Source organism: Branchiostoma lanceolatum, chromosome 1 (genome assembly GCF_035083965.1).
Source record: "Branchiostoma lanceolatum isolate klBraLanc5 chromosome 1, klBraLanc5.hap2, whole genome shotgun sequence".
NCBI lineage: Eukaryota > Metazoa > Chordata > Leptocardii > Amphioxiformes > Branchiostomatidae > Branchiostoma > Branchiostoma lanceolatum.
Genome location: NC_089722.1, coordinates 20019128 through 20045868, shown reverse-complemented (window position 1 = coordinate 20045868; position 26741 = coordinate 20019128). Strand labels below are relative to the sequence as shown.

The 26741-nt window shown below is 41.2% G+C and overlaps 1 protein-coding gene across 3 annotated transcripts in view; it reads right to left on the bottom strand.

Moving 5' to 3' along the window:
* Nucleotides 1–24923, bottom strand: part of LOC136440121 (microtubule-associated protein futsch-like) — a 48609-nt gene extending 23686 nt beyond the window's left edge. Inside the window, exons 1-3 of one of the 3 annotated variants that reach the window (XM_066435982.1) lie at nucleotides 24801–24923; nucleotides 24325–24395; nucleotides 1619–1705 (exon numbers count right to left, since the gene is read on the bottom strand). The gene's annotated coding sequence lies outside the window, so the exon portion shown is untranslated. Of the gene's footprint in view, nucleotides 1–1618; nucleotides 1706–14349; nucleotides 14608–20280; nucleotides 20455–24324; nucleotides 24396–24800 lie in introns of those variants that run through there. The other 2 variants (XM_066435965.1, XM_066435973.1) reach the window with 2 other exon arrangements.
* Between the last annotated feature and the right edge of the window lie 1818 nt (nucleotides 24924–26741).

The following is a 26741-nucleotide window of genomic DNA, read 5'->3' as shown; positions in this document are numbered from 1 at the left end:
TACGAAGTAATGACCCTGGCGTATTGGCCTGCGATCTGTCCTTCTCGCCGCGTTAGCGCTAACCAGCCAATCATACGGTCAAGAAGCAACGTGATTGGCTGGTAACTTTTCAATGACAATATCTGATTGGCTCACATTGTCATTGCTGAACGCACCGAGAAAGACGGATCGCAGGCCGGTACGCCAGGGTCTTTGCCTTACATACACAAGCGGCTGACATGGCATCATGAGAGGATATATCATTTCCTTGATATCATGACAATATTGTATCGTTTTTGTCCCTACACCTCAAAATCACCACCAGATAGAGACTTTCTTTTTGCACCAAAGATACGCCGGTTTAGATGGAACTTTCCTAGTTAAATTGCGGCCAATCGGTACGTGAAAATGTGCCAGTCTTAGCTACATGTAGGTGAAGCGATGACTGTGGCACACGCTAGGCAGAACATATTCCAGTCATTGTACCCTACATGTATTGTACATTACACTCCCCAACAGTGCGCTATAACAACGAAGACACCCACACCACGACTGCATTGAGAGAGCGTAGAGACGTTATTTCAGTCAACATCTAAGAGTGAAATATCAAAAGATTTTGCACAATATACACTTAGGTCCCTGAAGTGATTGTTTTCTCAATATATATGCATAGCAATGAGCCCCATTGATAGCTAAATCACTGCTAGATAAGTGATAAGATTGTATCCATTGTGAGCGATCGCGATCGTGATGTGAAAAAAGGTTGCATAAGGAAATATAAGCGTAACCAAAAACGGGATGGTAACTAGAGCAATGAGGTTAAAACATACAGTACGTACAAACCGAATTAACAAATCGCTTCGGCCAACAACAAAAATCATAACTTTCCTAACAATAAGTATTAAGAAGACTGTAAAGACATAGATACAGTCAACAATTAAGTTATTCATACCCCTCATAAGTTGCTATTGATTTTGATATGTGAAAAATGGTTTTGTTTTTCTTTCAACTACTGTTGCAAGTTAGAAACATTGATCGATGGATATAATTACACCATTTTTGTAGTTGAAATTTTATTGTTCAAAAGCAAATATACTAGTACAGATGTACTTTCTTCATGCCTTCAAAAAGATACATTTTCCGGTATTATATATTCACTCCATTCAAGTTCATAGTCATTATTTTTTTGGATAAGAAACCCGAATTGTTAGTTATTTACAACTGACAAGTATTTTTTAATGGTCCAAATTCCACTAGTGCATCGTATATACCATGTTTCATTGTCAAGAAAAACAGTACATTTACAAGGGTATTCATAATTTTGGACTATGAATAATTCTGTTGTTAACTGTATGATATAATCCGGCCTACGAACTGACCGGTAGTGCTGGAAACAACAAGCATGTTCACGGATCCAACTGCGCAGGTCAAAGGCGAAGGTCACTTGACAGTTCTTGTCTCAACCATGCTTTATACAAGTCCCGATGTATAAGGCCTCGGTCGGTTCGCATAACGATGTCCAGACGTGTTTTTTTATCCTCAGGGGACTTCAACTTTGACCTGCGCATGTGCAGTTGAATCCGTGAACACGCTTATGGCACCCCCTCCCCCTCCCTAGTTATCAAGATAGCTAACGTACCTGCCTAGATACGGTACTGGAAAGGCTCTCTATTTAGACCGTGAGAAAGGTAGGATTCAGCTGCGTCATTGTCTTCTGCTGTGTGCGCTGTGGGTGAAAATGAAAACAAGTTAAGTTAGACCCAACATCGTTATGTCATATCCGGTCTGCTTCCGCTGTTAACGGAACGCACTGCCTGCGCGTGCGTATAGTCCTGTTTGATCGACCGCGTACTAGTGAAAAAATGGATTCTTTGTGTGTGTGTGTGTGTGTGTGTGTGTGTGTGTGTGTGTGTGTGTGTGCGTGTATTTATGTGTGTGTGTGTGTGTGTCTGTCTCTGTGTGTGTCTGTCTGTGTGTCTGTGTTTCCGGATTTTTGTAGTCAGCATAACTCAGGAACCTCTGAATGGATTATGATGACATTTGGTATGTGGGTGAGAGTTGAAAAGAACAAAAGGTCAAGGTCAATTTTTGGCCCTCTGGTATGTGACCTTGGTACTGCAGTAGAACTTCCGTTTAAAAAAAAATCTTTTGACCTGGTCTTGTTTGCAATGGCTTTGCGACTTTCTTCCGTGCTGAAAAACGGCAACGTAAACATATAACTAATAAGCCTTCTCCAAGCTGCGTAGCCACATAATTCTAGTGCCAATTGGCTACTTTAACAGGCTGAAGGTTGAATACATTTGCCTTAATGACATAATACCTGACCCCAATTTAGGGTATCAGCTAAGGGTTGGGACACTGACAGTGATAAATACTTTATATATACACATGATTCACACTCAACATATATTTCCTATATATATAAAGTATAGGTCATATCTGCATCTATAGGAATACGTAAAATGCAAATATGACCTTTATCATGTTTATCATGAAACTCGAACATGCCCTCTACGATGCCCCCTCCCTCGTACACATATCCACAGGACATTTTTCTAAAATAATGTATTGTACATATTACCGATAGCAATGGGCAAACAATCTATCACGTGATGGTTCAGACCACATTTTAGACATAGACACACCCTCGGTTCGCTCTAAGCAAGGCAATGTGCAACTGTTGACCTACATGTAGATGTCATAAACGTACCTCAAATAACCTAGAATTCCCACAATAGAAACGATAAATTACACTTGAAGGATTCAAATCCACGCTCAGATACCGTTGCAGGTGGCAAAAAAAGGCTAGCGGACAAAACAATACCTTCACTGAAGAAGAATGAGTGTGTATTCGCGTGTAGCCGTGAGACTTTTTCATGATGGCGCGGACAAATAGCGCGCCGCTACATTTCTGGTGCAGGTAAATGACCTCTTACACGCGCTTGGTAACGGTGAATGAAGCCGAATTATGTCATTGCCTCATGGTCATGCTAGCATCCGTTGCAGGCCTTCCCACTAGCGTTTTACTAGCGATTTTTTTCTTCATTTTTTTGGGGGGGGGGGGTATCTGCTTGAGCCCCCGTATCTGCTTGGAACCCGTATCACACAGCGATTACCACGATCCCAAGCAGATACGGGGCCCAAGCAGATACCCCCCCCAAAAAAATGAAGAAAAAAATCGCTAGTAAAACGCTAGTGGGAAGGCCTGCAACGGATGCTAGCATGACCATGAGACAATGACATAATTCGGCTTCATTCACCGTTACCAAGCGCGTGTAAGAGGTCATTTACCTGCACCAGAAATGTAGCGGCGCGCTATTTGTCCGCGCCATCATGAAAAAGTCTCACGGCTACACGCGAATACACACTCATTCTTCTTCAGTGAAGGTATTGTTTTGTCCGCTAGCCTTTTTTTGCCACCTGCAACGGTATCTGAGCGTGGATTTGAATCCTTCAAGTGTAATTTATCTCTCAAACCGACTGTTTTCAGCGTGGTCGGATTTATGTAACCCGGCGGATTAATGTTAGTGGGGGTTAGCTGTTGTAAAACAAAACAGCGAGGCGCAAAGCGAATTGTTTTTAGAAGCAAAAGACTGCTGACGACAACAGTACATGTACATATATGAACGTGCTTTTGACAGTTATATGTATATATGAACTTGCTCGTCACGAGAGAAGCTAAACAGGTGTTATTGTATTCAAGAGCCAGTGGTGCATTTTTAAAACAAGCCGGCGGCACAACGTGTGTACAGTACGTGACGAGAATAGATTACAAAGTCATTAGCATGATTGTTTGTAGTGTCATACGTACATACCCAGTACGCCACATGCAGTCGACTGTAACGATACTATATACACAGCTCGCACATGCCCAATGCCAAATCGTGACTAAACTGTGTATTGAACCTACAGAAGGGTCAGCTTCGTTTATTTTATCAACCTCAACGAACTACCCTTCGGCTAAAACTGTGCACAGAATACGTGCAAGTTTTAGGTACAGTTTTAATGACTTTACAAGCCGCACGCAAAGTTTTCTTAAAACCGACCGTGTGAAAAAAAATTGTGATCGTTAGACAAAACGTTCGGGATGTTTATCAAATGTTCATTCCATGTCGATTTAACTCATTTATTCATTAACTTCTCTCGTACCTATATTTATATCGATTGTTTTGTTATGTTTTTGTTGGTATGGCGGCTTCAAAAAGGTGGTAAATGCCTTCTATTGTTATGTTCAAGCACAATAAATTATAAAAAATCGATGAAATGTTGCATCAATGTTATTGTAAAAACAAATATTATTATCATCATCCGTATCATCAATAATTCTTGCCATCTGGTGATTTATGCGGCCATACTGTAAATGCATTTAATTTCGCTGGGATTTAATTTCGCGGTAGGGAGAAAATGGAGTGTTCGCGATGGTTTAAAGTTCACGTTTGAAACAATAGCAGTGCGCTACAGTCATAGGTGGGCAAAAAGTTTCGCGGTGGTTTTGAGTTCGCGCTGAAGCGTTCACGGCGAAAACTGCGAACATAAAACCATTGCGAAAATTTCTGCATTTACAGTATTGTATACACGTGGTATATAAATCATATATACATATAAATCACGTATATGTTGTACGTAAATCATGGTTCAGCTGTCAAGACGACCTCCTTGCCTTTGTGACGGAGTAGTCAACCATGTGTGCAATATGCGCGGATGATTGCAGAGACACCCAGCCCACAGACATATCAATTTCTCATCATCGCATCGATGACTCAACAAGAGTTGAGAGGTCGTTTGACGTGACGGCAGAGTGTTCGGCTCTGGACAAAGTGGTCCCGGGTTCGAATCCTATCATGTCATCGATCTTGTGCCCTTGGGAAAGGCACTATACACAACCTTCCTCACTTTAACACTTAACTCAGGTGAAATTGAGTACCTAGCTAGCTTCGCTTATCGAATTCGAAAAAGAGTAGGGGCCCTTACCGGTGTAAGTTAATCAAAACTTTAGTCTTGTATACCGTCCTTGGAGTCCTCAACGTAATTACGAAGAAGAAGACAAAGAGAAGAGAGATACACATGTCATCTCAAGGTGAACTTGTGTGCAGCGTCGTTAAACAGACAGTGGTACTGATAATAAGATAGTAGTCTCATAGCTTTTTTAGGCCGTAGGGGAAGTGGGTTGTTATCCACTGTGTCTAGCTAGGGCACGGTATTGGAAGGCGGAGCCCATTCCTCTCCTTCCATCGACTTTTACCTCCACAACCGAAGTCAGGTACCCATTTTTACACACCTGGGTGGAGTAAGGAAAGTCATGTTAAGTGCCTTTCCAAATGACACAAACGCCAGGAATCGAACCCGCGTCCTCTCGATCTTGCTTCCACTATCGTAGCCACACAATCGGCTATTTCGTTACTAAGATACAGATACAAATTGCACGAAAATATGCTGCCAAACAAAAACAGAAACGTTGAGAACGGAAAACACTAAAGCCCCTTACACGCACAATTTACGTCTTTTTCGTGGTCGCGCGATATCTAGCTGTCTACGACAAAACATATATAGAGCCCTTTCACACACATCGTACAACAAGTATACGACAAATGCACGACAGAAAATTGGGGAAAGTCGTGAGTGTGTCGTAAGAGACCCAGCTGTCGATTGTTATACTGTCCTAAAACCTTGGCGGGGAGTTTGGAACATGTTCAAATTCTTCTCAGTGTCGTGCGATTCTCTCCCCGTCAGGTCTTGCAACATATCACGGAAAGGACGGGCGATGGTGAAACATTCGTAGGACTGTTTCTTTTTCTGTAAGACGTGCGTAGGACGAACGTAGGAACTTCCAACGATCCTGAAGACCCCACACCACCGAAATATTCCTGGGTTTATCTTGATATAATCGTACGACGTCTTAGGTTATCGCAAGACGGACTTACGATATTGGTCTGACGTGGAAAAATGTGTGACACTGAAATAGGATTGAACATGTTTAGGGCTGCATTGACCGTAGCGCGACAACTGAATTTCACACGACACATATCTAGCCTCCTTCGCGGCCTTTCAAGAGTTTATTGCTGGGGAAGGCTGATTCGCGATTTTCAACATATGGGCTAGGTTCTTAAGCCGAAAAGGTCGTATGTATCTCTGCCCGCTAGCCTCCTTCGCAGCCTTCCTAGCGGGCAGAGAAACAAATTTTCCGACACAAGAACCTAGCCTGCACGTTGAAAATCTCGAATCAGCCCTCCCACTATACTAACAATAAACGCCAGCGCATCATCATAACTTTCTCCAATTACTTCATGCAGACTTGTTGTACGGTGAGTATGGAAGAAAAACGTTCGGATTTTTTGGCACACAGAATATTTCGAAAATTCTTCAACATGTATTTGGACAGCTACACATCCGGAACTGTTACTCTGCATGGTAAACAAGACATTTTGTTAAGCTGGCCTGAACGCTCTTTTTCAGCCTATCCAGTTACATGGGCATCGCGCCCATTCCCACCATTTCCCAATAGTTAAGAATGTAGGATTCACGAAACGTATAACCACCATTAACATTAATCCGCCGAGTCACATAAATCCGCCAGCAGTGTCACTGGGTTTAAGGGATCTCTTGTGCACCCCCAGATATGCACGATTTAGATACATTTATACAGGACTGCATTATATTATACTGGGGGAGGTTGGGTTGAAGATATGTTTGGACGTATCTTTTCAGGGTAGCGGAATTATGCACCCTGGTGGAATTATGTTAGTAGATGTTACGTAGATTTCTTCACATGTCACCGATAACGGTTTACTTCCATTTAGTTCACTCTGCTGAAATAACGGCCCCAACCTTCAAGTATACGACCCCCATGGGAATTATCAATATCTGAATACATGTATACACGTATACGCCTTGATTTGGACAAAAAAAGAGAGCTACAATTTATAGATATATAACGTACATCTAAATTTTAGATACATGTGTATAAACCTTCATTAACATTGATCAACCGGGTAACATAAATCCGCCACTTTGAAAAACATTGGGTTTAAAAGATATTTAGTGCAGCACCCCCAGGTATGCACAGTTTAGATATACAGGAGTGCATCATACTGGGGTCGTTGGGCTGGAGATCTGCCTGGACGTATCTTTTCAGGGTGGCGGAATTATGTACCCTGGTGGAATTATGTTAGTAGCTACATATCCCTGAACTGTTCTAATGTGGTCTTTCCCATTTAAGGTTTATCGCCTATCTTCATTGCACAGACACTAACACTAACAACTCACCTTCTTTCTCCCTCCCTTAAACGACATTGCTAACTTGGGCTGTTGTTGCTAGGATTTATAAATGGTACGGCAATCGCCTGGAGAAATGTATATCTTCGGAGGGGGGACGCAACTGCAATATCCGTCAACAAAATACGCCAACAAAATCCGTCCACAAATCGAGTCAATACGGGCCCATGGGAAAATTCTAGAGCCATATGACTGAACATTAATCCGCCCCTCCACAAGTTGTTGTTTAGTAGAGGGATTGAGCAAAACAAACATATCTATTCCAACAGGCTCTACGCAGCACTATTTCAGTACACACACTGAAGACCTGTGTCTATCACGGGGCGTGAACGAAAGACATCAAACTGGTCTCGAGTGACGGCTGTTTTTGTCGATGTTTTGTCTATATCCCGGACACAACTTGTTTTGCGAAAGCAAAAATTCTAATAAAGCGATCAGCATCCTTATCTTCAGTAAACACGCATCCCCATACTACATTGTAGTACAATGATATCTACTACGTAAAAGGTGATATTGACAAAACAACGTTATCTGATAAGATGTTCGCATTGCTGACGCCAGTGCTAGAATTCCCACATAGCTATTGATAAGTATTGGTACACGTGGGAACCTAAAGACGAAATCTCTCCAAATCATGCTCTCGGGTTAGGGCTTGGTCGTATTTCGTCGTACGATTATCGTACGATTGTGGCGCGATCGCAGAATTGATGGCATTCTTTGGTTTAGTCGTACGTGCACGCGTCGTACAGCCTTCGGCTGTGGTCGTACGCCTAAGGGCTGCCTTAGATTCTTGTCGTCGGTTTGTTGTGTCACAGCCCGTTTGACAGTCGTACGACAATCGTACGACGACTTACGACTAAATTGACAAGTAAACCTAACAGCAGTCTAATTTTGACTTATGATATGTCTCATTGTGACTACTTGAGTGTTTACACCTGACGCTCTACTTACATAAACAATCAAAATGTTTACATTGGAAACCACATGTAAACAATAGTTCCGTTTATAGAAAATACGCGTCATGCATGGTCTGAGACCAATAACGCCTTTTCCCCAGTACATTGCGCTAATGTAAACACACTTAAATAGGAAAAAGGGTAAAAATCCGATACCTGAAGTAAAGTATTGCTGAAACAGGATGCATAGTCAAAGAATTCGAAAACGCAGTCCTACTTGATTCTGGAAATACAATGCCTGCTCTATAAAGCCCCGGGCATCACATGCGTCGTACGATAGTCGCACGATTATAAACTGTCGTGCATGTGTTGTGCAAAATTCTGTCGTCCTGTTACGGAAAAACCTGTCTCGCATCGTCAGCGTTGGCGGTTAGTTCTGTCACAGCCTTTTTGAACATTCTACATCAAAATCCTACGACGGACTACAACGAATGTGAGCGCACCGTTACAAGTCACACAGCCAAGGCACATAAACGCAGTCTTTACAATGGGTCGTCAGGTTCAGCTAAAGATACAATAGTCTATAAACAATTGTCTACAGTTTAAGGGTGCGTACAGACGAGATGTGCCTGTATCTTAGCAACGGGATGCGCAGTTTCAGGTTGGTAAGCATTTTCTCCGGAAGAGATTGTTTCCACTCGCTCCCACTACTATAGAGATTTATTGGTATTCCGTTAAGTATTGATTTAGGACCAGGAGTACTGTAAATGCAGATCTAAATGTTCGCGGTTTTATGTTTGCCGGTTTCGCGGTGAACTATTTTCCACCGCGAAAAGCCGTATTGTGTGACTGTAGCGCTACTTCTGTTTCAAACGTGAACTCAAAACCACCGCGAACACTCTTTTTTCTCCCTACCGAGAAATTAAATCCCCGCGAACATTTCTGCATTTACAGTAGTCGTTATTGAGCAGTGTCTCGCCTTCCAGTACGTAGTTGCTACAAATAAGGCTATGTGGATTCGATTTTATGGATGACATCCACGCGCACCTGCGCACTTCGAATTCAATTTTCGTCCGTTTCCAAAAGAAGGAAATTTTCGAACATATTGTAAATCGTACAAAGTAGCTGCAAAATAAGGAACCATATGCCGTAAATTGCAAAAACAAAAATATCGGAAAACAGCAGATACTAATGCCGTAGAATGCCATAGTCGATTCCAAGGTCAAAGACGTAAGATATGGAAGAACAAAAATGAAGAATCTATTATTTGGTGAATTTGTTAATTCTTCCTGACCACTTATGTAGATTTCATCATGTGAAAGGAACTTTTCGAGGCTAGACATTTTCTTTATTCGCACGCTCGCATCAGTTGCACCGAGACCTCTGCTTGGAAAATATGTACAACTAATCAATTACGGAAAAGAGGTCAGTGACCTCCGACAGAGGTACTGTTATTGTCTGTTTGTATGTGCGCAGCTATAACTCAAGATCTTTTTGATGTTTTTTTTCTGAATTTTGGCATGCGGGTATAATTATGAAATATGAAAAAAAATTGGGCAACGTAGCAGTGTTTTCAGATTTTGGAGAATTATAGATCGACACCCCCATCTTGAAGGTATTGTGGTATAGCACATGGAATTAGCTGTCGTTTGCCTATTGGTAGCCTGTTTGCGCTCACGTGACTAGACGTAAGTATTGTCCGCCATGTTGGGTGTTTAAACCCGGAAGTTGCCGGATGAATTCTAATTTGTATACACAATACTAGTGGCGTCGCATGGTCGAGTGGCCAGGCTAACAAACAAGAGATCACGGGTTCGAGTCCTGACATTCCTTGCTAGAAGTTATATCCTTATGAAGTGCACTTGACATGACTCTCCTCACTCCGCCCAGGTGTAAAATGGGTACCTGACTTCGGTTGGGGAGGTAAACGGCGATGGAAGGAGTAGGTTGGGCTCCGCCTTCCAAGACCGTGCCCTAGACACAGTGGATAACAAGCCACTGCCCCTATGGCCTCAAGGAAATTATGAACACGCATTTGCCTAGTACTTTTTTGTCTTTGATCTAAAAGAAAAAAAGGAGTCTGCTTTATCCTAGAAGGATAAGTGCCACGAGGACAACTCAGAACAATGAACAAAGTTTAACAACGAGTGACCTTTTAAACAGATCAGACCTCTTATCTTATCGAACCAACAACAAATATTGACATCTAAAGTCCTGGTGAAAGAAGCAAGCAAAGTTGTGTGGTCTAAACAGGTTACGTACACTGTGGATATACTTATTTGACGCTATCACACAAGGGCAATTTTGTATGTGAATAATCTATTTTGCCATCATTATCATAAAATGACCATCCGCCATATTTACATAATTGCAACCACTATGTGACTAAGCAATTTTAGACTCAGCATCAAAAAGCTTCACGTGTCAACTTTGCAATTATATTGTCTAAACGATAAACATTATACTGCTTTAATGGTCAAGTGGTACACTATTGTGCTGTATAGGGTTTGAGAAATGGAGAAAAATCCCCAATACTTTGTGGCCATGCACTGAAACGACTTAAATTGCCGTGTAATCTAGATATTATAACCATATCAGTCAAAACACACAATATGGTAACACAATATGGGCGCCCCGAACCCCGCCCTTCCAAATAAAACACTGATCTCCGATTAACGACTAGTGTAGAAGTACTAAACCACATATGATAAGTTTTCAAATAGTACATGATATTCAAGCCTTGCTTAGCTTAGGGCACACAAAAACAAGGTTATCAACACTTAATGAATGAACTTGACAGGACAGATATTACTAACTATTTAGGCAGCAGTTTGAAATTTATTATAATTTCATACACACGCGTATAAAATACAAACATAAGGTACGAAGATATTTGGATTACCCCTTTAGTTATGCCATCTGTCCCTAGCCTGTAAATTTAAACGTTTTTACTGTGAGCAAACGCAAGGGGAATGTCACTGGCCTTTTTCTGCCAAAAAACATTTCACTCGTCAGAGAACGCCGTCACAAGCTTAACTGAAATACTATTAGACGTATCAAAAAAATCCCTAAATAGAAGATATAATAAACAAAACAAGAAAACCACACAAGCTAAAAAGAACAAAGTATGGTTTGACCAACATTGTTGGTCCTTGCGTCGACGATTAAAAGTATTGTCGTCCACACTGCGGAAAGAACCATGGGTTCAGGAAACAAGAATTAAGTATTTTTCAGCTTTGAGAGATTATAAAAGACTTATTAAGCAACGTAAACGGAATTATAAAAATGAGCTACTAACCAAATTGGAAGGACTAAATGAAAATAATCCTAAAGAATTTTGGTCATTATTTAACTTTCTTGACAAGGAAGTAAACGGCAAAAAACAAAGTGGTAGTATAGACCCCAACATTACTAGTAATGAATGGACAGAACATTTCCAAGGATTAAATAATTTAGTGAAACATGATAGATTTGACATTGCTTTCGAAAAAATCGTCACTACTCGTCTCAAACATTTAGATAACAACGCTACAAGCTCCTTAGATTACCCTTTCACAGCACAAGAAGTTCTAAATGGTTTGCAATCACTGAAATCTGGAAAAGCATGTGGTATAGATTCTATCTCAAATGAGATGCTAAAGCACGGGGCAGAACAATTATGTCAACCATTGGTAATTCTGTTTAACACAATTTTACTTAACGGCACGTTTCCATCCAACTGGAATACAAGTATTCTAACACCGATTTTTAAATCAGGAGACAAATCTAATGTTGACAACTACAGAGGGATTGCCATTTCAAGTTGTTTGTCAAAATTATTTACACTTCTTCTAAATTCTCGATTACAGAACTTTGTAGAAAGTAATGATCTATTAGCCGACACTCAGTTTGGCTTTAGAAAAAAGTGCCGAACCTCGGATAATATTTTCATTCTCAAATCACTTATTGAAAAATATATACAAAAAAAGAAAGGGAAATTATATGTTTGCTTTGTCGACATGAAGAAGGCATTTGACAGTGTATGGCGGGATGGCCTATTCTATAAATTATCGAATTATGGTGTTGGTGGTAAATTCTTCAATGTGTTACAATCCATGTACTGTGATGTTAATTATGTAGTCAGACTACAAAATGGTTTGTCAAGTCCCTTTGTCTCCACCTGTGGAGTAAGGCAGGGCTGCAACCTCAGCCCATTATTATTCAATCTCTTTATCAATGACCTGCCGCAATGCTTTGATTGTGATGAATGTGATCCAGCATCTTTAAGTTACAAATCACTAAATTGTTTATCTTGGGCAGATGACCTTGCCTTGATCTCATTGTCCAAAGATGGGCTCCAGAATTGTATAAGTAAGCTGGAAATGTATTGCAACAAATGGAAACTAAGTGTGAATGTATCTAAAACGAAGGTGCTTGTTTTCTCAAAAGGCGCCACAAACATATCATTAAATAAATTCTATATATACGGTAAAGAAATAAACGTTACCGACAGTTATACTTACCTTGGTATTCCCCTGACGTCTTCGGGTAAATTTAAAACTGCCAGAAAGTATTTAAAGACTAAAGCCATGAGAGCATTATTCAAACTCAAGTCACTTCTATATTCTGAAAGAAATATTCCAATTCACTTAGGGCTCAGCCTATTTGACAAATTTGTACGGCCTATATTTTTATATGGAGCCGAACTAACATGTTTCGACCAAACCTCTAAAACAGTGAAATATATTGTATCTAAACAAATTCCTCAATCTTCTCCAAAAAACGTACTCTCTATTCTTTTAAAGAAACTTGGTCTGGAGGATAGTTTTCCTGCAAGTATTAGAAAAAGAGTCTGTTCAGACTCCACCCATTCTTATGTGATTCGTTTTGAGAAAAAAATAGACAAAGATAAATTACTCAGGCTGGCGTCTGACCTAAATTTAGAAAAAGACAACTTAGTAATTGAAAATTTACGTCTTCCTCCACATATACCAGAATTTGATATTATTGATATGAATTTCCATAAATTTTTACTCGGTGTGCATGGAAAATCATCCAATGACGGTATCCGTGGCGAATTAGGAACATTCCCAATCAAGATTAAGGCCGAGATACAAATTATCAAATACTGGCATCGTTTATTAAATTTACCCCAAGATACCCTGTTACGTGAAGCTTACGACGTTCTACATTCTGGTAATCATGACTGGGTGAACCATGTTAATGATATTCTTAACTATAACGGGTTTGGGCATGTATGGACAAACCCTAGACTATATCAGACCGATATGTTAACCAACCAGTTACGACAACGTCTGCAGGATATATATATACAAGAATGGCATAGTTCTATTCAAAACAATTCAAAACTGTCCATTTATTCTGCCTTAAAGACAAGATATGGACAAGAAAAGTATCTCGCAAGCATACATAATTTTGAAATTCGTAGATCAATTACAAAGATAAGAATATGTAGCCATAAATTGAACATTGAAGCTGGAAGGTATCGTAAAATTCCCCGTGATCAAAGGTTTTGTCCATTCTGCCCAAATGAAATTGAAGATGAAAGTCACTTTATCATGAATTGTTCAAGATATAAGGATAAACGCTCAAAGCTATTCACCTTTATATCCGGTTGTTCAAATGAATTCAAAGCGCTCCGTTCTGTCGATAGATTCAATTACATACTAGGAGGTGATAATCCTTACTGTGTACAGATAGGTATATTCATCAAAGAATGTTTGGACATTAGAACAAGCAATGTTTAAGTATATCACATGCGATATTTCGATATGTTGCCCTATCCCATATGATTGTATGTAATCAAACTCATTTGTATGCACTTATTCGTTTGTATGTATGTATGTAGTAGACCTTACGAAAGTCGCTGTGCTTTTGTTGTGTCAATAAAGATCTCTCTGTATATAAGGTCGTCAGTGGGCAAGGTGGTTATTTGTATGTACTGTGAAGAGTGGGAGGGGGGTGTTACTAGAAGGTCATTTTCATGGACGACCTTTGAATGAAGTAACACCAGTCATGCATGTGCACTGAACAGTTCGTAAATAAACTAGCATGACCAGTCTTTTGTTTACAACCGAGACCTCAAACACTCTTATGTCAAAGAAAGCTTAGAGAACAATAGACTTCAACGCCAGGGTGGGCTAGCCATAGGTAATGACATCATCTTATATAATTCCGACCTATTGACGAACTTAAGACAAACCTTTGGACGGAACAGGTCCCATAGCTGACAGGTGCCCTCCCCACGATAGACCGTCCTTGTATCGAGAGAGACTTGAACGTTGATCTATTGTCTACGGCGCCCCAGTTTCACGCTAGATGGTACGACGGCGTCGTAAAACGACGGGAAGGCCTTCGCGGAATTGGCAGAGTTATTCGCGCTTGACACCGTCTAGTTGTTTGGGATGAACGGTTAAGTTATACATGCGCTCATGCAAACAAAGGCATGTCAGGTGGACAGGTTTTGTTTGTCTTGGTATGCACCGTCATCCGGTCGCCGGCGAGAGCACGGACTTTGGCACAACGCCAAGCCACGTAGCTTCGATTAACGCTACGGTAAACGTACACTGCCTGGCATAGGTGGTTGCGGAGGTGATTAAGCGAGCATGACTGACTAGATGCGATTGGAATTAAAGTATAAATTACTGTCCTATAATGTAGGTCGACTCTGCGAAGGCGTGTGTTATAGACCTCCGACCTCTACTTGAGGCGAAGGTTCAGAGTCTTGTTTATTTTGCTGAACCTTTCGCCTTAAAGGTACTCATCTAGTACTTTAAACTTAGCACTGTGTATGCACATACTGTGATATCGTACCTACATGGCATCTTATTTAGTTGCAACATTTAAACAATACAGTACAGAGTGCAAGCGGTGTGGCTTATATCAACGGTATAAGCCTCTGGTAAAATGGCTAGACAAAACTCCCATGATTTGTTTACTCACATAAGACTGACTATTTTAATACCATTGTTTGTTTGCGCTTCTCTCCACGCAGAGGCTGGGTTTCGGCTTGCTTTTAAAACGTATTTTTAGGCGTTTTTGTCGGGATTTCGATTTTGCCATGGTATCTTTATGTCTTTTCTTTCTTTATGATTTGAGAAATGAGATTTTTCGGACATTTTTCTAACAGCTTTTCTTCTCCAGTATTGATTTGCAGTGATAGACTTGAATATACTGTAAATCAATATATTTTCGCGATGACTTAATTTCGCGGTAGGAGGGAAAAAGAGGCATTCGCGGTGTTTTAAGTTCGCGGATGAAACAATTCTGCTGTACATCAGTAATTCAACGGAAACACATACTGTAAATGCAGAAATGTTCGCGGTGGTTTTATGTTCGTGGTTTTCGCGGCGAGGGTTTCACCGCGAACTTAAAACCACCGCGAACATTTTTGTCCACTGATATATCAGTGTGTGACTATAAGGTCCAATAGCACTGCCGCAAACTTAAAACCACCGCGAACACTCCATTTTCGCCTTAGCGCCAAAATAAAACCCAGGCGAACTTAAATGCATTTAAAGTATTTGCGGTGTCATAAATTCGCGTTGGAGAGGTCACAGCGAAAATGAAACAATATCAAACTAATCAAGATTCCCAGTATATGATGTGCTGTAGACAAGAAGACCCAGAGCCGTACCCTGTTGTTTTGAACAGGTTTACGCCACTGTAATTCTTGATTTGTTAACTGTAAATTAATTTAACTAATTTAACGGTCACTAGTCAACCGCTAAAATTGCATCATCAGAAATATTTGATGACCAACATTTGAGACAGTGATGTCTGTTCCCACCGTTAACATGAAATGCAGTGAACTACTCCCTTTTCCCCCAACCGCCAAAATTACCGACCGTCATATTAAAGTGATTTACACTATCTATGTATGCTGCTGTAAAACTAGGAAGAAATCTGAATATAAAGCTGCTTAACGCTTCGAGAGAGTAGGTGATCTCATACAAAAAGATATCTAGATGTTTTTTTTTTTTTTTGGTGAATTTCTCGCTAAGTCTGTCCAAGTTGTTCTGTTTGTGCATTTTTCTGCTGCCCTACGGGGCCAACTTTGGGCTCAGGTTAAGCCAACCTTCCCATCCTGCCAGTCTCCGGTTACACCATATTTCGCCTCGCATCCTGTCATTCTACAATATTCAAAAAGTTACTGACACACACCAAGACAAACAAACAAACAAACAAACAAACAAACAAACAAACAAACAAACAAACAAACAAACAAACAAACATACAGACTGAATACAATACCTCCGTTTCCACGGGGGTAATGAACTCAGACGTTGTGTGCAGTTCAATTCTCTGAAGCGTTGTATATGTATGAGTATCCACGAAAATACCAACAAGAATTAGGGACAGATCACTAATGGTAAAGGGGGAGTTGCAGTGAAGGCGCGCGGACTAAATAGAAAACGTAATTGACGGAGAAAACAAAACAAGTTCGGACAAGGGGACGTGATCACATGACAAACTTTGACCATGCTCAAAAACAAGCATTCAGGTAGCGTACCGCGTCGTCCAGTGGTTATAGCTAGTGACCCTGCCTCTGGAACTAGAAGCCGTGAGTTCGAATCCCGGTTGTGTCGCTCACCGGCGGACATGCACGGTACTGGAAGGTTCGCAGAAGTTGAGTCATGGTCCCTTGTTCATTGTGGAAAAGAAATGAGCTTAGGGGCAATTCCCCGGTTTCAATGAACCTGTAACTACTATACATAGTGTCCACTGATAGTGTCTGTCTTCTCTGTTACGATCAGTAGAAGAATAGCTCTTCAGTGAGCTAAACTGGATGGAGATCGCTTTCACGATCACTTTCATGAAAAGGTATAGAGCTGTCTTCCACTTACGTCAGGTTCCTCCCAAAGGGACGAATTATTAATTAAGGGTCGTAATTGAATTAAGAGGCCAGGTGAAAATAGGGGACATTTACACAAGGTCGAAAACTCCAAAGTGAAAAACAGATGACCTGCATTAACATTAATCCGTAGGGTTACACAAAGGGTTACACTTTGAAAAATTTCTAAAAGTGCTAGTGGGTCTGAGAGATCTCTAGCGCAGCACCCCAATGCATGCACAGTTTAGATATACAGGAGTGCATTATACTGGGGGCGTTGGGTTGTAGATCTGTTAGAACGTACCTTTTCAGGGTGGCGGAATTGTGTACCCTTGTGGAATTATGTTAGTAGATGTTAGCAACAGAACACAAAACGTTGCGCGAAAACGTTAACATTTTCAACCCTCTACGTACCGGTCTAACGTTATCAAGTATTGGGCGTCGATCCTGTAACAGATATATAGATATAGTCACTTCCGCGAATTCATTAGTATCAGCGGTATAATACAATTGACGTACTTTGATGTAACACAACTACTGCTGTTAGGCACAATAAGCATAGTTAAGCCGTATCGTTAAAAAATACCGGAAGGAACAAAGGCAGCAAAATCCGCTTCGCGTACACATAAGCCTGGATCAAGTATTCCAGGAAGAACTGAACTTTTCCGGGATTAAACAAGGTTCAACCACCTAAATACTACATCATAGGAAGAGAATTCTTTTCCATTCTAAGATGGTGAAAGAGTCTGTCAAGTGGTATACTGTAAATGCAGAAATGTTCGCGGTGTTTTATCTTCGTGGTTTTCGCGGCGACCGTTTCACCTCAAATTTAAAACCACCGCGAACATTTTTGTCAAATACTGTTAGTAGCAGTATGTAACTATAGCGCTGCCGTGAGCTTAAAACCACTGCGAACACACCGTTTTCGCTTTAGCGCGGAAAAAACACACGTGAACTTAAATTCATTTACAGTAAGTTACAGATGGTCAAAACATAACCTACCATCTAAACTGCTGTACAGCCATAACACTACTCTTTACCTTGTGCTGGATCCACGAAATCGAGATATTTGATAACATGTTTGTATCAAGTAGGGAACGCATGTGACGTCATAGAAGACGTCATTCCAGAGGCTTAGATACCATATTAGGTGTAAAGTACGGGACCGGGGCCACAGGTGTTATACCGCATGGTGGGTTTTGTAGACGGATAAGGCGAAATAGAGACTAAGCTGTGTTAATCTGTCGGGGATCTTGTAAATTAAATTAAAGGTGCTCTATAGCTACAGCACGCTCGCATTCGAAGGTACGAGTGTTTTAAAGCATGCAGGCTACGACAGAATCAACCGACAAGGATTTATTTAAAGGCAACCACAGCAATATCAGGGCCAAAAAAATGGGGGAAAAATGCTGAAATCTTTATGGTAGTGACATTTAGTAACATTGTTTAGCACATTTGCGTAAAAACTCATACTTTTAGGATTTTAAAGGCGCGCAAAATCGTGCCGTGCGATGATCCCCTTAGTTTTGCGAGCCTACAAAAACTCCGGCAACGATTTTCAATGAGTTCTCAAATCACAACAAGATCGTATTTTTGCATCATGGACGTTGCTATACATTGTGATAGTGTTGTTTTAACTAACCATGTATAAAAATGACTAAATAAATTGACTTTCAAATTCCAATTTTTTGGATCGTAACAAGAAAGCTGAATTTTGTGAGACAGGTGCACGACTATCCCAAGAATGTCCTCAGTCTGCGATCGTACGACAGTCGTACGATGATCGCACGACTAATGTGAGCAGGGTCTAAAAAGGGAAAAGGGAGGCACAAGACTACTCATCATCTTCGACTTGTCTGACTGCTTTGATTTCTATCAAACCTGTTTCTATTTATGTCCCGGGAAGTGTTTATCATACCACTAGGCAGTAACCAAGCAACCAGAAGCTAAACCTCTGCTTGGAGAGTAGCTAATTGGGCCCAGATTGTATAACACAGGCTACCATTAGGCAAACGACGGCTGATTTAATGGCCTGTACCACACTACCATCAAGATGGGGGTGTCGATTAATATTTCTAAAAAAAACCTGAAAAATGCTGCTACGGTGCCCAAAATCGACATGTAGTATTGGGACCCCAGTAACTACTAACAAGCCAAAATTCATACAAATCCATCAAAAAGATCTTGAGTTATAGCTGCGAACTCACAAACGCAGACAAAAACAGTACCCCTATCGGAGGTCACTGACCGCCTTCCCGGGGGTAACAGTACCCCCGTGGGAGGTGAATCTCCTTACCGGAGGTAATAAAGCACCAAAAGGTGTATCATTAAAAAAGAAAGAGATGTCCTGACATTTTAGGAAGTATACTAAATGTGTCTCAATAGGAATTCTTCCCCAGTTGACTTCACATTTGGCATGATAGCCAACACGAAGATGCCTGACCCAGTTATTCGCTGGCTCATTGGTTATGAAGTGACCAATCACAGGGCGGCATTTTTTATTTCGTCACTTTAAACGCTGGGTACTAACTCTTTTGTCCGCTTAACATTTTAAATACAATATAGTAATGTGAGCGACTGTCGTCACGTTTTCTCACTCACTCATGAGTGATGAAATTTGTGAAAGGGTCTTTCGCATGACGAAATAGTGGCCAAACAGGTTTTTAAGGGGTGTGTGCCTTCTAATTAATGTAGTGGCAACCGCCCCAAGGGATGTCGTCCAGTTGTCCTCGTCCCGACGTAAAAGAGAAGAATACATGCCGTGGTCACTTCATGCTGTTGTTACCGCAAGTGACCCCGACAAGAAAAGAAAACATAACAACATCTGAACTGACAAGTGACCGAACAAGCACGTTGTTAGCCACTTAACTAACTGTCCAGTCGCTAGGATAAAACACCAGCTAGAAAAGAACAAAAATAACGTAAAAACTACGTGCTAAAATATCTAGAAAAAAAAAATAAAAAAGAACCAGGGTGACACGATTTCATATTCCCATGTTTCTTCAGATTGTGACGATTGAAAAAAGGTGCTATCAAACATAGACCCTTTAGGCAACTGGCATGTCGATATTTCAGTGTACAGGAAACGTTTCCTTGTAAAAAAAAAAAACACGGTACAAAGACAGCATAGCCACTGTAGCCCCACATAATATACGCATTGAAACTGTAACCAATACGTACATTGGTCGCTTCAAAAAGTTTTCGAAGACAGACTGGTTGCCGTTGTTCACGAGATACAGAACCAAAGTATCTAGTGGGAAGAGAGTGTCAGCCCTTATACAGAAAAGAAAACTAGCTCACCTGATAAACGTATACCGTATCCACAAGCCAGCCTCTTCTCTACATAAAACCAACAGGTCTATTCTCTTCTCGAGCAGTGCTAAGAAGATAGCTATATCGAGGAGAGGGTCGTTCGTTTCCTCGCGTAGTTACAGAGCCATGGCGCTTGTCTTGCGACACAACAAAGCTACTTATATATATTGCTTTCGTCACATTTTGGATTCGCCCTCGGGGGATGTTGGCTTGATCGACCGGTCGGACATCTATGTAATAACATTCCTCAGTACTTTGCGGGTAACCATGCGTGTCGACATGTCTGTCATATAGCTTTGCTAGATAATGAGGCGGACAAAGAACAATGGGTAGTGAGAAACTGCTCGGGGCGACTGCGCGCAAATGGGTGAGAAAATATGTCGCCGAGAGAGGTTTGTCTGGATGTGTGTCTGGGTGTCGTGAAAAGATCCTACATGTACGTCGACATGTAGCGAGATACATACGTTTTTTTTGTGGTTATAGCTCCAAAAGATTACAGAATTAAGGTACACGTGTCGCCGTAAGTTTGTGAGATCTTTCATTTGTAAAACCACAAAGCATAATCGCAACAAAGGCCAATGGTAATTCATGCGGGCCAAAGGTACTTGCTGTTGACATATACGGGGCCAAGGCCAAATGTAAACAACAGTCTCAAGGACACTTGGAACCAGATATGTCTTTCTAAAGGGACAACAACAAAGAATAGATCTAAAGTTGTCACAGCCAATTAGAGGGACGTGGTTGTCTTGTGGTTGCTCAGAATCTAAAGGTCATGGGTTCATCCCTTGGGAAAGGCACTTAACATCTATTTCCTTACTTGAATGGTATCGAACATATTCATGATGTAGATGCGAAGACTCCCCATCATACAATACCTGTGAAAGGGTTGAAATGAATCGACATCGTGGAACGTTGATTTTCTGGAAATACCGGGTCACTTAAACGACGGTTTGAATAGGAATGGAATTTGTTAATTGTCTGTTTAATTACATACCCTGTAATCAATGGTCTTCGATTAAGATCACTTACTTTGATCAATAGGTAATCACATGGAATGTTGGAATGTGGCAACCCTCTTGGTGTTTTGTTTGTTCGTTCGTTCAGACCCTTGCAGTTCCTAGTGGCACATATGGCAGCACGTTGCTGTTTCAGGAGCAGGAAATATTTCTACAGGGAAGGGTTGGTAGCCCTTCCCCCCAATTAACGTCCCTTCCGAAAGACGGGTGCAGTCCCAACCGAAATGTCCTGACCCAGGGGGCTCCCAGTTAGCAACGTATTGTAACCAGGAGCTCAACTGTGAGGCTGCTACCAGTTCAGCTACAGGGACATTCCTTTCATTTTGTTTAGGTGAAGTAAACAATGGATCAGTGTAAAACGGTTTGACACTTCAAACTGGTCCGTAAGAGTTAAGGTATCGCATAGTATTATTGCAGTACATTTAATCAACGCTTCATAACGTTATCTTTAAGCAACTTACTAAAGATTACAATAACGATTGATTACACAAGATAAGTCGCATGCTAGAGCATCATTATGGCGAATCTTACACGACGTGTCAAAGTCACGTGACAAATTATCGATTCGAAACGTCACGTAATGAGAGAAACACGTTTTCGGATGGATAAATGGTTTTTGAGAAGACATACGTACAGAATGCAACTATGGCAGACAACGGGCTGAGTTGATATCAGACGTTACGTTTAAGATCACTTGACCAGTGGATAAAAAAATTACGATAAACAAAGAATGAAATATCAAAAGAACGGCTTGATTACAAGCGATGCACTTGACAAAAGGCAAGGTTTCAAAATTGAGACTTTTGAAATAGTTCAACTACTTGTAACATGTTATTATATATAATATGAACAATTTTGAAAATGTAGTAAGCGGGTTTAAAATGGATGACATTTCTGTGGAGTCTGTTTTTTTACACTTTTTTTCATTCGTGTGTATAAGGGGGGGTTATTGCTAATGGCTAATGGTCTTACTGATGACCACTATGGTCCCCCCCCCCGCACACGCACACACGCACGCACACGCACACGCACACGCACACGCACACACACACGCACACACACACACACATACACACACACACACAAAAACACACACACACACACGTGTCGTCAGACATAATGTGTGCTCAAACATTGATGTTATCAGCATCCTAACAAAAGACTAGCTGCAGGCCCCACTGCGAACGCCAGGGGACACTGCTGGACTGCCATTTTTTTGTCAGGTGGTAAAAAGTCATAAAAATGATTGGGATATTATATCTATATAGAATCCTCCTGCATTAGAATCTCTGGTTGGTCGGCATATTCAGATCACATCATATCATATCATATCATATCACATCATATTATATCATATCATATCATATCAAAAGTTTGTATTGAATATAATGCTGATCCAACCATGGAATCGAAAAGGTTCCAGCGAATGATCATGGCATAACTTATAGTATAAGCTACTGGTAGATCTATATCCTTTTAAAGTTTGAAAGGACGTTAAGTAAAACGGCACAACATTGCAATCATTTTCTAAAGCCCCTGTCACACAAAGCCGATAATTTCCCCCGAGCTTCTCCATACTATGGTTGGGAGTTAATCGTGGGCAAGGCTGCCTATAAGACTTTGAAATCGTTTTGGCCAGCCGACTATAGATCTAGAAAAAACAAAGTCGGGACAGTCATCTTGTGCTTGGATGCGATCAGAGGAGCGAACTCGAGCTAGAATAGAATGGATTCCAGGCTACTCCCAACCCAGCACCGATCTTGGTTGGGGAGGTGTCGGGAGCAAGTCGTGGGAAGGTCCTGAACGTGTAACGGAGGCTTAGCAAGATTGTCAGATGCTACCGCCATTCTAGATGTAAACAACTAAGCGAGTTACGTTAAAATTTCCCTTCCGGGCTCGTCGGTTAATTCTCATTGATGTACCATCAAAAGGCAATGATCAAACGAAACCGCCTTTACCCCAAAAGTTGATTTCGTTTGAAATGAAATGGTAACGAATGCCACGTAAAAGTAATAAACGAATGTTTTTTATTGCTTTTTGAAGAGCGGGAGATCAAAGGAACGTGATATAGCTCCCGGGCGGCGTGCGTCGCCACGCATGGCTAACTGATATCATAAAAACCCGGGGTGCTGGGAGTTTTCAAACGAGCAAGGTACCCTGTGAAGTATAAAGCGGTGCTTTGGTCGAGAGCATTGTCAAATTTAATGTAGTTAGAAAATACATCTGCAGTGTGCTGGGCTAAATTGGATAAAACGAATGTGTGTGTGGCATTTCATATAATCAGTTTCGTCATGACAACGGTTTTCTGTGGACACCATGACGTAACCAGAAAAAACAACCACTTCATAATAAGCCGGCTCACGGTTTGATTTGCGCATGCGCAGTGTAATAAAAATCGGCTAATCTGCAAGTTACGGGCCCCTGAGATAGAAGCGTGTCTAGACATGGTATTAAGATGTAGACAAGAATTGTTTACAAATTAGGGGCCTTCATCTTTTAACTCTCGCTCACGCGCAGTGGAAACCTTGAACAGGCTTATACGTGACTCTACGTCTACCCGCGCGCATGTGCAGTCAGTGAAATGCTCCATAATGTATTCGCAACACGTAAACACGTATTAGAAATTAAAAAAGAAGAGTCTATCGTTCGTTCCTTCAGACCCCTGCTGTGCCTAGTGGCACATAAGGCAGCAAGTTTCAGTAGCAGGGTATATTTCTAAATGGAGCGGTTGCTAGCTCTTCCCATTCTTATAATTACGTCCCCTCCGAAAAACGTGTGCAGCCCCACCCGGGATGTCCCAAACCTAGGATTGAACCAAGGTCTCCCAGTTACCAACTAATTGGAACCAGGAGCTCAACTGTGAGGCTGCTACCAGTTGAGCTACAGGGACATCCGGACCTAAAGACAGTACATGAAATTGGGAAAAGCAAGTAGATGCTTTTATGATTATGTATTCCCTTTAGTCGCCGTATCCATATTTCGTCGACACCGTGATAGAGAAAATAACTTGTCTCACCTGCTCTTTCATTCAGCCCGCGAATGATGTTTTTCGGCAGAGTCCGTACACTTGGGACATGTAGGGCACTGCTGGAGAAGGATAAAAACGAGAGGTATTTTTAGTGGTTGTGATAATTAAAAAGGTTCATGAAAGGCCATCTTACTGCCATCTGCGACACTACACTGCGAGATTTTTACAAGTAGCTAGATGTGAGACCAACCTGGTATTTTGGGTTACATTTCTAAGAAAGATAAAAAAGAAAAAGCACACACATTGTACTGCAGCTATAGGCGTCGCTGCTAACAGATGCGGCCCCAAACGTTAAGTATTTACACATATATACATAGAGTAAGTTAATGAAACGCTTGGTTGTGAACAGAGAAACTGTTATCCAGTGACCTTATGATACCTAATGAAACTTTTCACGGAGGTTCCTCAATCAACAGTTTAAGTTGCATGTCGTGTATCTTCCTAACTTTTAGTGACAACGTTACCTGCACACTGCAGCACAGTCTCAGTCACCTTCGCTCAGGCTAAGACATTTGAAGAACAGCCTCCTTTCGGCTGGCACTCTGCACGTACGTTGTGTTGACTAGCGAGTACGCTGTAAAACAAGAAGTATATATTGTGAGTACACTTTGAAGCATGCAGCAGCTCCCTTGGAGTTAAGAACTCCGTTGCACGCGTGTAGACACCTTCAATGACATCGCAGCAATGGTTTGCGATTCCAATTAAATATAGAATAGGAGATATCTCGTGACCGTGGGAGCTCCGGAGGTAGAAGACTCCATTAGAAATTGCTATCGGCGATAGAAATGCAGCGATATCATTCAAGATGTTCAAGACCTTACCTCGGCCACATTTCTAGAAGACATCGAATAGGCCACATTCCGGGGACGGATACATAGATTGCTATGCTCAGTCCACGCGTCCCTAGCTTCCCTAGCAAATCCAAACGAAAGGATGACAACGAAAAAACAAAGTGCAGTTCGTTATCTTCAAAAAGTAGCCCCTGTGGATCTTTTGCATAAAGGAAGAATAGGGAACGTAACGAAGCTTTGAAAGGGAATTCTTCATACACGAAGCCTCCTTGACGATATCGCTGCTAGGCAACAGCACAACACGTACAAATAGGCTACTGAAGATGATTCAGGCTTACAAGGACGGTTTAATTAGTACCTATTATAGCTCAGAATCCTTGGTAGTCACCCTGCAGGTGGTAATGACAACTGACAGATATGAATGTGTCCTCCTCGTGCGAGCAGTTAATAACATAATTGAGAGGTCCACAGGTGACAGGAAAGGAACGCAAATTAGATCCCAGGGGATAGTTCTCAATGCAAATCTTTTAACTTTTGTGCAGATTTGAACAGTTTGGAGAATCGTGGAACTGTAAGAAATGCAACGAAAATCGATCACTGCTGCAGAAAGCAAAGCCAATGATTAACTTAAAATGTGGCGTTTTGTGATATATGGTGTAGTTCGAATCGGATAATGGGGTTGTAATTATTGCGAGGCACTAAAAAAAAGAACACATCGTATCATCTTCCGATCAACGTTAAGCCTTCCCCAAAATGGCTACCAATTAGAAGAGTCCTGATTGACCAATCACCGACGATCACATGGAGGTCACGTGATCGAAGCAGTTGGTCAGTCATCAAGAGGAAGCTCTTATAGAGATCTGAAATGTGGCGATTTTCTATCTGCAATTTCGTGTTAGAAAATTGTCAAATTTGTCATAATGTTCGGTTTTGGTTGCAATGTAAATCAAAGAATCGATAAACACATATTGGGCCTACATTTACTTTCTTGGTGAGCTGAATGTTAATACCTTCTGTGTGTTAATACCCTTGTGTCCGAATAAACGCACGCTTAACAGTTGAAGTTTTAAAGGGGTGTAAATCACATGCCACCGTCTACAAAAGACGGTATTTGCCAGGTGAGACGTGTTAGCTTGTGACAATCATTCAGGACACGGGACGTTTGTAGTAGTGGGAGACCTTGAATTCTGCGGGTACAATTGTCACAAGCTAACACAAGCTTCCAAGCTTGAAGACACCGGCACAGGTAATTAGTGAGAAACCTATGTATACGGTTAGGAAACTTCAGGTTTCACCAACGTATCCAAGCTTGGAAATTTGTGACAATTATTGACGACGAGTTGTATGCACGAGTTTCCAAGCTTGGAGACACTGGGCACATGCAAGTAGTTGGAAAACTATGTATTCGGTAAGAAAACGTCAGGTTTCACCAACGTAAAACTATCCAAGCTTGAAGCGTCGAAATCCATCCTTGGACTCTTCGCTTGTCATATTGTGCGCACGAGTTTCCAAGCTTGGAGACACAGGCACAGGCTACTAGTAAAAAAACTATGTATTCGGTAAAGAAAACTTCAGGTTTCAGCAACGTATCCAAGCTTGGAAACTGGTGGAAAT